The following is a 14,038-nucleotide window of genomic DNA, read 5'->3' as shown; positions in this document are numbered from 1 at the left end:
AGTTATGCATTATGCTAAATTGCATTGGCTCACTATCCTAGAATGCTTTCAAATTAATTAAAAATGAGATATTCAGTGATGAGAAATATAAAAAGATAAAAACCTATTTCAATCAGTTTAAATTAGAATTTAACATTTCTTCAATCCACTATTTTGTAGTCAATTGCAAGAGTAATAAAGCAAAATTATTGAGTCTTTAATAGTGACCGTTCAAAATTCATAATGAATTATTGAAAAGAAAACTAAGGTCCCTAGCAACTTTCCACCTCACTTCAAAGCACAGCCAAGGTCATTACAACAGGAAGTAAGACTCCACACAATTCCCCCTTCTTCGCCTCTATTCTGTTACTTCTGGAATCTTCTACTACTCCAAATTGTGTGTTTGCTCCAGACTCAGCAGTTCTCACCACCTTGTTCTTCCAATTACCATCTTCTCTGTGCGGCCCTTCTTGACTACCCAGTTAAAAGTTACCCTTTGAAAATTATCTGATCCCCATCCAGGATTACTTTTCACCATCTAACTTACGATACTTTGCATATTTATGTGGCTCATTGTCTGTTATCTGTCTCCCTAAGTTAGAATGCGAGCTTCATGATGGCAGAGTTTTGGTCAATTTCCTTCACTCAATAATTCCTGAACCAAAGTAAACACTTCATAAGTATTTTTTGAATATACTAATATATAGTCCGAATTATCAAGGAGCTTATAAATAAATAAAGACACATCCCAGCATATAGTGCAGTTTGAGAAATATCGATAGTGTGGTATAGGAGGAGGTATGTAAACTATGAGAAGCAACAGTTAAATAAGAAGCAATCCAGAAAGACACACAGTGTGGGTGACATCTGAGTTAAAGGACAGAAGGTAAGAAGATAACCAGATGGAGAGAAGAGAGGAAGATCTTACAAACAAGCATCAGAAGTTACCATAAGAAAAGCAAGTACAAAATCATCATAAGAAAAACAATTGCATCCCAGTTATTATCACAAACATAATTAACTATGAAAACCCAGAACAGTTCATGCTTTGATAATGAGAAAGTTGATACGTAGATTAAGATGTGATATAACAATCTGCAAATCTTAGTGCTTCCTAACTTTTGAGAAAACATTTTTAGGCAAGATATGATGATTTAAGGAAGAAAAGTTGCTGATGGATGAGGCACGTCCCTTAAAGACAAACACTATGAAGACTGCGTACAGCCTTTATAATGGAAAGGTGCCAGGATTTTTTTTCAAGTACTTGGAAACTCAGTTGGCAACTTTGAAATTCATGTGTAATTCATGAGTTTTTTAAAAGAAATGTAATAAGTAACACAAGTGATTCTAGAGCTTGTCCTTAGGCTGAGGTAGATATTGGCATTATAAGTTGAAGTGTTAGAAAGGAACAATAAGAATTAAGAATAAGCAGTAATTTCTGCCAAGATCTGTGACACCCAGTCTCACACATAAGGCTTTTTGGAATCTCTTGGTTTCCAAGGTTCAGGCTCTCATACTTTAGTTTGTACATAAAGGACTTAAGTTATTCTTAAAGCACAGTTTTAGCACTTCACACCAGGAGATGGTTATGAGACTGATCACAGGATAATGTGAAATAGAATGTGTGCCTCCTTGTGAAGGAACCTCGTTCCTTCTGCCATTCTATTCCTACGTTTCTGGCAGGAAAGTCCTAGAAAAAAATTCATATATAGATTAACTTTAAACAATTTACATTATATTTTACTGTTATTAGCTTCTAGAATATCTTAGCTTAGGCTGGCCCTGGTGGCTCACACTTGAAATCCCAGCACTTTGGGAGGCTGAAGTGGGTGGATCACTTGAAGTCAGGAGTTTGAGACTAGCTTAGCCAACATGGTCAAACCTAGTCTCTACTAAAAATCCAAAAATTAGCCGGGTGTGGTGATGCGTACCTGTAATCCCAGATACACGGGAGGCTGAGGCAGGAGAACCATTGAGCCCGGGAGGTGGAGGCCACAGTGAGCCAAGATTGTGTCACTGCCCTCCACCTGGGAAACAGAGCAAGACTCTGTCTCAGAAAAACAAAAAACAAACAAACAAACAAAGAGTATCTTAGCTTATATATTTCTCACATCTGATCCTACCACTTTACTTCTTTTTTCCTGTTTATACCAATTATTTCTATTCCTCTTTACATACAGACAGAAAGATAAGACTAAAATGTGTCATAGACAATGACATCTAGTAAATTGACGTATTCTTCATGTTTAATTCCACAACAGATTTCAAATACAACCAAAATCTCCAAATAAAATCTTAATTCTAAATTGAGTGCTTGTACAGTCTTCAAATATGTTCAAATAGAACATCAAAGCTCAATAAAAATAGTTATATCACTTGGGATGGTGTTTAAAATATTTTTTCCTAAATAAATTCAGCTTCAGAAGATGAGAAAACCTTCATTAGGAGATGTTTTAAAGAACAAATTAAGTTAAATGTGAAGGAAATCATACTTTATTAGGTTGAATAGTAAGATTTATTTATTACTATTGTGAATTAATGCCATCCAAATATTGAGTGATGTAATTCAATTTAGTAAAAGAAAAAGGTCTAAATTATCAACTTCCTTCCTTATAAAAATGTAATATGCTATAACTTGCATTTTTTCCAAGGCAACGACCCTGATGATCAGAGAGGTTAAAACCTAAAAACATTTAAAATCATCTAATCTAAATTATAAAAAAGAAATCCCTTTCTTCAGAAAAAATATTTTTTTAAGGAAGCACTCAAAAACAAATCTCTACTAGTAGATATACAGCATACACATCTCTTACTATCTCCCATGCAGACTGCATAAAATGGCTTGCTGGCTACTTTTAAGAAAACAACATTCAGATGTCTGGAAAGTATCTGAAATGCATGATTAATCTACACAGATAATTTTCTCAAGAAACCAAATTTTGAAGACAAGTAATTCAAAAGTCTATTGTCTTTAAAGTAAATCCGCTGGTATTCTTAAACTGCTTTAATCCTTTCTCTGTTTACCTTACAGTGTGCACCTCTCAAGCTATGGGAATGCATGTCTTCTCTAAGAATAGCTGACTTCTTTTGTAGGAAAAAGCTGTTGGAAATGACTGTTAGGATTTCAAATGTTTGGGAGTGTGTATTCATGTGGGTTTTATGTGTTGAATATTTGCATTTATAATTTTAAGATGCTTAAATCAAAAACTAAAATGACCTATGTAACATAATTCTGCCATAGGATAAATTAAATTCAATTAAATGTTCCCATACAAATTATTATCTACCACAATGTAAAAATATTTATATATCACAAAGACGTAATAAACACTGACTTCCATTATACAGCAGAGTTCAATTTCACTACTACTTAGCTTGATGATATTTTAAGGTCATGTCTCTTGGAATACACATTCAATATTCATTGCCAAATGTCACATTCAATATTCATTGCCAAATGTCTGAGCTCACCTCTCTTGAAGCAATATTCAATTATCAAATGAAAATAATTTACCAAGCAACCTCACAAAACACAAACTCTAGGTAGCATCAAGGTTTTTCAAAGTGATTATTCCTTACTGGTCGCGATCCTAAGATATTAAAACTCATAGATCACATGATCTGAGATTTTCTAATTGAAAAGCTGTAGCTGTAAACCTTTCATTCAAAGTCGGATACTACCTTCAGCTGTCAAAAGAATTATGCAATCACTTAAACTTCTGGAATGAAAGAGTAAATGAAGGGAACAATAAAAGTAACTTTGAAATGCACTGGGAAATGAATATAAGGAACAAAATGGAGGCAAAGACAGAGAGACAGAGAGAGGGCTGTTTATCTAACCTTCCCTTCTTGAGTGGGTTTTCTCTGATATCTCTAGAGAACAATTGGATGTGTAACAATGAAATACAAAACACAAGATATTGTCTTCGTATAATTACTTGTAATGATTCCAAGATGGCATAATTTGGGAACCTGCTAAATAGGACAACAAAGTGATCTGCTTTTCCAAAATTTTGCCCCTTACCTTATATATTATTTCATGGTGAAGATCAATAAAACTGAAAATTGGAATTGCCAGATATTATCAGATTTTATTTTTTGAATGCTTAACAGTTGACTCAAAATCTGGTCATAAAAATGGAAGTTAAATTAAATTGTCCTCAAAATTTAAGTTTGCTACATTTGTAAGAACCACTTGCTTCTTCAAAATCTCAAACTTTCTCATATCGAGCAGCAAATTGAAATGAGGAATTTAAGCATGTAAATTCATCCTGGAAACCAAATTGATTAAAATTTTCTGTGTATTCGAAATAAAGGGTATTCAATTAGGAAAAGAGGAAGTCAAATTGTCCCTGTTTGCAGATGACATGATTGTATATCTAGAAAACCCCATTGTCTCAGCCCAAAATCTCCTTAAGCTGATTAGCAACTTCAGCAAAGTCTCAGGATACAAAATTAATGTACAAAAATCACAAGCATTCTTGTACACCAATAACAGACAAACAGAGAGCCAAATCATGAGTGAACTCCCATTCACAATTGCTTCAAAGAGAATAAAATACCTAGGAATCCAACTTACCAGGGATGTGAAGGACCTCTTCAAGGAGAACTACAAACCACTGCTCAATGAAATAAAAGAGGATACAAACAAATGGAAGAACATTCCATGCTCATGGGTTGGAAGAATCAATATCGTGAAAATGGCCATACTGCCCAAGGTAATTTATAGATTCAATGCCATCCCCATCAAGCTACCAATGACTTTCTTCACAGAATTGGAAAAAACTACTTTCAAGTTCATATGGAACCAAAAAAGAGCCCGCATCACCAAGTCAATCCTAAGCCAAAAGAACAAAGCTGGAGGCATCACGCTACCTGACTTTAAACTATACTACAAGGCTACAGTAACCAAAACAGCATGGTACTGGTACCACAACAGAGACATAGATCAATGGAACAGAACAGAGCCCTCAGAAATGATGCCGCATAGCTACAACTATCTGATCTTTGACAAACCTGACAAAAACAAGAAATGGGGAAAGGATTCCCTATTTAATAAATGGTGCTGGGAAAACTGGCTAGCCATATGTAGAAAGCTGAAACTGGATCCCTTCCTTACACCTTATACAAAAATTAATTCAAGATGGATTAAAGACTTATATGTTAGACCTAAAACCATTAAAATCCTACAAGAAAACCTAGGCAATACCATTCAGGACATAGGCGTGGGCAAGGACTTCATGTCTAAAACACCAAAAGCAATGGCAACAAAAGCCAAAATCGACAAATGGGATCTCATTAAACTAAAGAGCTTCTGCACAGCAAAAGAAACTATCATCAGAGTGAACAGGCAACCTACACAATGGGAGAAAATTTTTGCAACCTACTCATCTGACAAAGGGCTAATATCCAGAATCTACAATGAACTCAAACAAATTTACAAGAAAAAAACAAACAACCCCATCAAAAAGTGGGCAGAGGACATGAACAGACACTTCTCAAAAGAAGACATTTATGCAGCCAAAAAACACATGAAGAAATGCTCATCATCACTGGCCATCAGAGAAATGCAAATCAAAACCACAGTGAGATACCATCTCACACCAGTTAGAATGGCCATCATTAAAAAATCAGGAAACAACAGGTGCTGGAGAGGATGTGGAGAAATAGGAACACTTTTACACTGTTGGTGGGACTGTAAACTAGTTCAACCATTGTGGAAGTCAGTGTGGCGATTCCTCAGGGATCTCGAACTAGAAATACCATTTGACCCAGCCATCCCATTACTGGGTATATACCCAAAGGACTATAAATCATGCTGCTATAAAGACACATGCACACGTATGTTTATTGCGGCACTATTCACAATAGCAAAGAGTTGGAACCAACCCAAATGTCCAACAACGATAGACTGGATTAAGAAAATGTGGCACATATACACCATGGAATACTATGGAGCCATAAAAAATGATGAGTTCGTGTCCTTTGTAGGGACATGGATGAAACTGGAAAAAATCATTCTCAGTAAACTATCGCAAGGACAAAAAACCAAACACCGCATGTTCTCACTCATAGGTGGGAATTGAACAATGAGAACTCATGGACACAGGAAGGGGAACATCACACTCCGGGGACTGTTGTGGGGTGGGGGGAGGGGGGAGGGACAGCATTAGGAGATACACCTAATGCTAAATGACGAATTAACGGGTGCAGGAAATCAACATGGCACATGGATACATATGTAACAAACCTGCACATTGTGCACATGTACCCTAAAACCCTAAAGTATAATAAAAAAAAAAAAAAAAAAAAAAAAAAATTTTCTGTGTATTCATGATAATGTTTAAAATTTTTGCTACATTTAAACCCTAAGTTAGTTACAAAAACTCTAAAATTATGCTTGTTTAAAAACTTGGGCTAACTTGCTTTTGAAAACATACTGACATATTCGTTCCATTCTTCTTATAATTATTTTTTGTCACTCCCAAACAGGACACCATTGAATATATCCCCAAAATAGCACTTCTTAGTTAAAGCCATTAAGACAGAAATATTTTTGAGCCAGGTGCAATGGCTCATGCCTGTAATCTCAGTACTTTGGAGGCCTAGGTTAGAGGACTGCTTGAGGATAGGAGTTTGTGACCTGCCTGGACAACATAGCAAGACCCAGTCTTTACAAATGAAATGAAAATAAAATATAAAATAAATTGGCTGGGCATAGTAGTGCACACCTGTGGTCACAGCTACCAGGAGGCTGAGATGAGAGGACTATATGAACCCAGGAGTTTGGGGCTGTGAATGAGCTATGACTGCACCACTGCACTTCAGCCAGAACTATGGGTTGGTGAGTCAGAAATAAGTTCTCAGTTCTGAATATAATAACTGCTCCTGGCACTCCCCAGAATGAGCTGGGTTTTCTTTTGCCTCTCTATAGTCCCTCTTCCTCAGGAAATACCCCCATGGTTCTGCCCGCTGTGCTATTAATTACACCAATGCTTATTATATGTCAGTTCAGTTTTATCTAGATTCTCCCAAAGTCAGTGCTGAACTTAGTTGTTTGAAAATGTATATATTGTAATAGTTACCAAAAAGACCAAATACAGCTAGATATTTATGCTATTTGTTTTATTTCCATCGTAGGTATATTTCCTTTTAAAATTCATGAATATCTTTCTCTAAGGATTGTCTCCGTTTCCAGATGTTAAGCACTTTCTCATGCACACACCACCTAAGCAGCAAAGACACAGAGTCCACGTCAGGGAATGTCACATTCAGGATAAGCACCTATTATTCTGTAATTCAGAAGTAGGAAAATGGATGTCCTCAAGCAGATGCTTTTCTTGACAGATACAAAAAATTGACAAGGATCATTGACTTACTTCCAACTCACCATTCATCCCTTTTCTCTTATTTTGACCCTAAGGGTCCAAGACGGATAATGGCCCTACATTCTTATTTGGAATTCAGATTTCAGACTTCATTTCTTCTATCATTGTTTATAAGTAGTGGTTGCACACAGTTGCAATAATACTATGACATTAATCTACATTCCTCGTTAAATCGATTTTTGCCTTCCATTTTTTGAGCTTAGCTACAATTTCTCACATGGTTTCTCTAGGAAGATTCCCCAATGACTGAAACATTTAGAACATGGTCCATTCATAAATATGACATTGGGATTCCCCAACGACTGAAACATTTAGAACATGGTCCATTCATAAATATGACATTGGGATTCCCCAACGACTGAAACATTTAGAACATGGTCCATTCATAAATATGACATTGGGATTCCCCAACGACTGAAACATTTAGAACATGGTCCATTCATAAATATGACATTGGGATTCCCCAAAGACTGAAACATTTAGAACATGGTCCATTCATAAATAAGACATTGGGATTCCCCAACGACTGAAACATTTAGAACATGGTCCATTCATAAATATGACATTGGGATTCCCCAATGACAGAAACTTTTAGAACATGGTCCATTCATAAATATGACATTGGGATTCCTCAATGACTGAAACATTTAGAACATGGTCCATTCATAAATATGACATTGGGATTCCCCAAAGACTGAAACATTTAGAACATGGTCCATTCATAAATAAGACATTGGGATTCCCCAACGACTGAAACATTTAGAACATGGTCCATTCATAAATATGACATTGGGATTCCCCAATGACAGAAACTTTTAGAACATGGTCCATTCATAAATATGACATTGGGATTCCTCAATGACTGAAACATTTAGAACATGGCCCATTCATAAATATGACATTGGGATTCCCCAATGACTGAAACATTTAGAACATGGTCTATTCATAAATATGAAGAGCTTGTGTAGAAACTATAATTTACTTATCCTATTATGCTTAAGAAATTATGTGAAATAATGTGAAAATAATCTTATAACATTTGCATGCATATTTGCTGCAAGAGTCATAATTCATTGATACTTAATCATAATCTTGGATATGGTGGGTCCCAATAACCAGTATTTCATGCAAGACTGTAAACTTAATAGAGAGAAAACCTTATTTATAAATTTTCATGTGTTCTTTTCTTGACAATAAGGAGCTGTGAGATTTGTATTTTAAAAGATACTTAGTAATAAAAACTTTAATTTTTAACACTTTTAATTTTAAATTCTGCTTAATTGCATAAAAGTTAAAAGGTAATATTTAATATTTAATGAGGCTTATTGAGCTAAATGATGATATGCAGCTTGGGTTATACTTGCAATTATAAGATTTGCTCATTATACCTAAGCAATCTCCTTCACTCAATCTAGCTACCACAAAGGAAGCAAAATTCCCTGAATCATAATATCAAAGCATTCCATTATGTTTTCTATTAAGTTGTTTTGTTCTTTGAATCATTGTCTATTTTAATTTATCCTTTTAGAAAGAAAACAAATTACTTAATTTGCATTTCCCACTGGAAGCTTCACTACAGCTAGACTTGGAATTGATTTCAGGCCATTTTTTAATAAATGATTGTCCCTAGTGAAAGATAGAATACTTGAGCCATCAATATTGAGTAAATAAAAGGGTTTGGGTAAATAAGAGAGAAGATACCTATTTTTCTCAAATATTTTAAATATCTAATAACCTATTCCTCATCTAAAACAAGCCACAATTACTGGAAATGATGGTCAGAGGAAGGTTTTAGCAACCCTGTGTAATACTACATGTCATGTTGGATCGCTATTACAGAGAAACAGTTGTCATGCTGCATTTTAGTAATTCTACACATTACCAGAGAAATAGACAACTCTTATAGCCACAGAAATCCAACGTAGCTACTGTCTACATATTCTTGTTTCAGACCTTTGGTGAAAAAAACTACTATGTGTATTGAATATATTTTACATTAGTTTTATCACAAAAAAGAAAAATGAGAATTCTATTAGATGCAAATACAAATTCTGAATGACAGGAAAGAAAAATTAAAATCAAAGCTGATCTTAATTAACAAAATGTATTATCTGCTTACATGTATATACAACTGTTCATATAAAGGCACAGATGCATTTGTGGTTTTGAAAAATATCTATTTCATTTCAAAACTTCATTGAACAATATTACATATGGCAAGAAAACTGCTTTTTTTGAAGGATCTTTTAAAAAGTGTTAAACTTTATTAGATACTTCAAACTAGCAAAGCTCAACTTCATCACAATTATATAATAACACTGCACACTTTCAATTTTATCTGGAGAAATATACCTATCCCTTGAAATAACTCTGTAAACTTCCTGCTCACAGATTTCATTTCAAGCCTTGAAAATGCAGGAAATCAATGCCGAATATACGTGCCCCGAAAGTAAAAGAAAATTTCAGCGATGTCAGGATGTTTTATCACATAAAATACAGAATTGCAATTTGTATCTGAGCAGGCAACACACCTCCAAAAATAATACAATACTTATCACAAAATACATTCACAGATACTAGATTTGGCACAAACCACTCCATACAGCTATTGATGAAATCAGTATTGAAAGCCTTATTACAAAATCTATGGCCTTTTTCTACGCTCCAACAGACATTTCAGGATGCCACAACCTTGCAGCTCCACTCTCTCATTAATTTCCCCTAAATACACTTGGCAGAAGAATGAGAAACGTCACATTTTTCATTTAATTTCTAAAGAACATCACATCCTTTAAGAATAGGTTCTTGAAATTTTAAAATGTAAAACATAAAAACCCTAAAGAGACAAACATCCAAAAACATAAAAACCCTAAACAGACAAACGTCCAAAAACTTTTCTTCAAAATCACGACAACTTTATATGCTACGTGTTCTTGTAAAATACCACACACACAAACTCACAGGCACACCCACCCACCCAAAACCCACACACACGCATATTTATGGCCTCGTAACACCTCACATATATATACATATCACCAACTACAACAGAGACACACGCATATATATGGCTTCATAAAACCTCACATATATATACATATCATCAATTACAACAGAGAAAAGCCAATTTCAGAAAGATGGCTTCAATTTTGATGCATTTACTCACACCTAATTCTATTTCAATTTAACTGGTGCAGAGATATTACAATACCCTGTAACAAAAACCTGACGGAAGATTGTAACAAATTGCTTAAACATCAAACCAAAGACTCAACATAATTTCATCACGAAGTGAAATTCGCATCCAACTCGCAAAGAATTAGAAAATCCTTGCACTTACCTTGGCCTTGTCCATTCCCCAGATGACCCCAAAAGACCACCGTCATCATCAACAGCCCCGGAGCCCACGTCCACATCCTTCTAGTGACACGCTCATGTCTTCTGGCCGTTGCATCTTAAACTCTGCATATTCAGTGGGGTGGATGTGAAAGTACAATAAATTACATTCTTAGAGAAATACACTATGACTCAAATCCCATATCTAATATGCACTGTGCATTTCTTAATTATCCTGCCTACAAGGAGGTATATTTGAAAATCATGCTTCCCTTTAGGGTTGTCATATTGATGATTAATACGAAAGCTCATTCATTTTTAATCTTTAAGCATTCATCTGAATTACATTTTTAATATCATTTTCCAAAACAGGCCACTTAACCTATGAATGTTAAAAAGTACTCCGGATATACATATTGGAGTTCAGTCAAGCAAAAGCATGGTGTATGGACACTACTTAAGTATAACTTGATATTTAGGCAAATTGATGAATTTAACATACCATGTAATCTCTACATATATACAAAAGGACTTTTCAACACATTTATGTAAGTTTTGCATAAATACCCTTGAAAATATTCTCAAGTTTTAAGTGGTATTCTAATTATGTCAGTAATTTTAACTGAATAAAGAGATGCATCATGTGCAAAAACTAATCTTGTTTACTTAAAATTGAGAGTAAAATTAATTATAGAAGGTAGAAAACATTTGTAATTTTGATTTCAGATATATGACCCACAGGAACCTTCATATATACAAATATTATACACATATATGCAATGTATATTTGAATGTTCATTTTGAAACTGTTTTTCATACTGATACATGAAAATACTTAAATGTCCACCAAAGCAAGGTTATTTATTCATACATTTGAATGATATACAGTAGCTCAAAAGAATAAACTTGAGTTGCATGTACTAATATGGATAAGTGTCCAAAATGAATAGTGAAGCAAAATTAGCAAATTTAATAAAGATAAGTTCAAAACTACACCTTTCATATGTAAACATGTGCAATAGTTAAAACTATACATTTTATGTTGCATAAATATATAATAGAGTATAATAACGCATAAGAATGATAAGCACCTTCAAGACCAAAGTTAGGAAATTACAAGACTACAATTTAGATGGTTACTAGGTGGAATTTTAAATCAGAGGTTACTCCTAAATCCCAATTTTTCCACAGTTGACAAAATACGGAGTTAAGAAAAATAAACTTAATGATTTCCAGAATGAACGCTTTATTCAAAATGCTACGTAATTACAATTCTAATAAACTTGCAAGGGAATCCAGTCACCCAAAAAATTTTTATGCCTTTCTCCTACATCACGAAAGGGGAAGATTTAATTACCAACTTTGCATTACTTAACGTCAGACACATAGTATCAGAGCTAAAGAGAAATTTAAGAAACAACTAACTCAACCTCTCTATTTTAAGTGACCAAATGAGTTGAGAAGGTTACAATGGCATTTCTAAGTTCATATGTAAAAACAGAATTTTGATGACAATGGCAGTTTAAGTACTAATAAACACTCCTTGAAAAGTTACTGTAATCCAGGTTATTTTACTGTGCTAAATGCCTTACATTCTTTACCCAATTCAGTTTCCACAGAAATCCTATGAACAAAGCACTTCCAAAATTTACCACTTCACAGCTAAGAAAACAAGGCTTAGAGAAATGCTACACGATCCCCTAGTCATGAGGTTAGTAGGTACCACTGTGGAGACTGAGGCAAAACAGGACGATTTCAAAGCCTATGCTCTGAACAAGTAAACACTAAGCAGGAATTTAGTTCTAGATCTCCCAGTTGTAGTCCAATAATCAGCCAAAAAATGGTGCTGAGAAGAGGGGAAAGAAAGATGTCTTGTATATGGAGCCTCATATATTTGATCCCAAATAAATCTTCAAATTGAAAATCATTAGAGCACAAGGCAATAGAATTATTAGTTTGTTTCTAAAATCATCAACCTTTCCCAAGTTGAACATACAAGTATATTTTATCATACATATACTATATGTGTGTATAACGTGTGTTTATCTAAGTATTCCTGTGGTTTATATATCTGGATTTGGAATTACAAGTGTTTTGTGGTTTATTATTTATTTATTATTATACTTTGAGTTTTGGGGTACATGTGCACAACGTGCAGGTTTCTTACATATGTATCCATGTGCCATGTTGGTGTGCTGCACCCATTAACTCGTCATTTAGCATTAGGTGTATCTCCTAATGCTGTCCCTGCCCCCTTCCCCCACCCCACAACAGTCCCCAGAGTGTGATGTTCCCCTTCCTGTGTCCACGTGTTCTCATTGTCTCCCTCTGTTGCTCTGGCTGGAGTCAGTGGTGTGATCATAGCTCACTGCAGACTCCAAGTCCTAGGCTCAAGCGATACTTTTGCCTCAGCCTCTCAAGTAGCTCGGACTACAGGCACGCAACACCATCCCCGGCTAATTGTTTTACAGAGATGGGGTCCCACCGTGTTGCTTGACTGGTCTCAGCCTCCTTAAGTCAAGGGATCCTCCCACCTAGACTTCCGAAAGCACTGAGATTACAGGTGTCAGCCACCTTGCGTTTTTTGATTTCTTCAATTAATTTTACTTATACACTTGATTACACAAGATTAATTTTGTGTACATAATGAATCTCTTTTGAGGTTTAAGTTACTGATTAATTAGAGTACCACTTAACAAGCGTGTCATCCCAGCACTTTGGGAGGCTGAGGTGGGCGGCTCACCTGAGGTCAGGCATGAGCCACCGTGCCCGGCTTACACACATTCTTTTCACTCCTGCTTTCAGATCTCTATTCCCTTCTAATTCCAGTGGAACCACTTTCACTTAGTATCAAAATATCCAGATCCACTCATCAAAGTGTAAATAATCCTTCAGCAAATTACCTTTGCAAATCTACTTTTATGTAATATTTCCTTAACTTCTTCTTACCTACATCCAGTAGTCATTTTACAAGGCAGAATATTTTCTATTTTATATAGAACTGAGGCAGTATTTGAAAAAAATCTCAAAACACTCTTCAGGAAGGACTGGCATCTAAAACACCAGTTCCAATATATATTTTAGTAACATTTTAAAGGACAGATGGTTTTCAAAATGTTATTATAATTTAAAAAAATGTAACCTTCCTCTCTGAGTTCATGTTTATGGAAAACTAATATTTCATAAATGCCAAGTTACTATGATGTATTGTCTAAATGCTGCCCCTGACATTCTATAAATGTAAAAATCATAACCTTCTAACTAACTTTGGTATTAGTCAACAACTGTGCTGATGAAAAGTAAAATCAATTCATTTAAAAAAAATTTTCCATGAA

This window comes from Symphalangus syndactylus, chromosome 1 (assembly GCF_028878055.3).
Source record: "Symphalangus syndactylus isolate Jambi chromosome 1, NHGRI_mSymSyn1-v2.1_pri, whole genome shotgun sequence".
NCBI lineage: Eukaryota > Metazoa > Chordata > Mammalia > Primates > Hylobatidae > Symphalangus > Symphalangus syndactylus.
The sequence above is the reverse complement of the archived record's forward strand: the minus strand, read 5'-3'. Positions refer to the sequence as shown.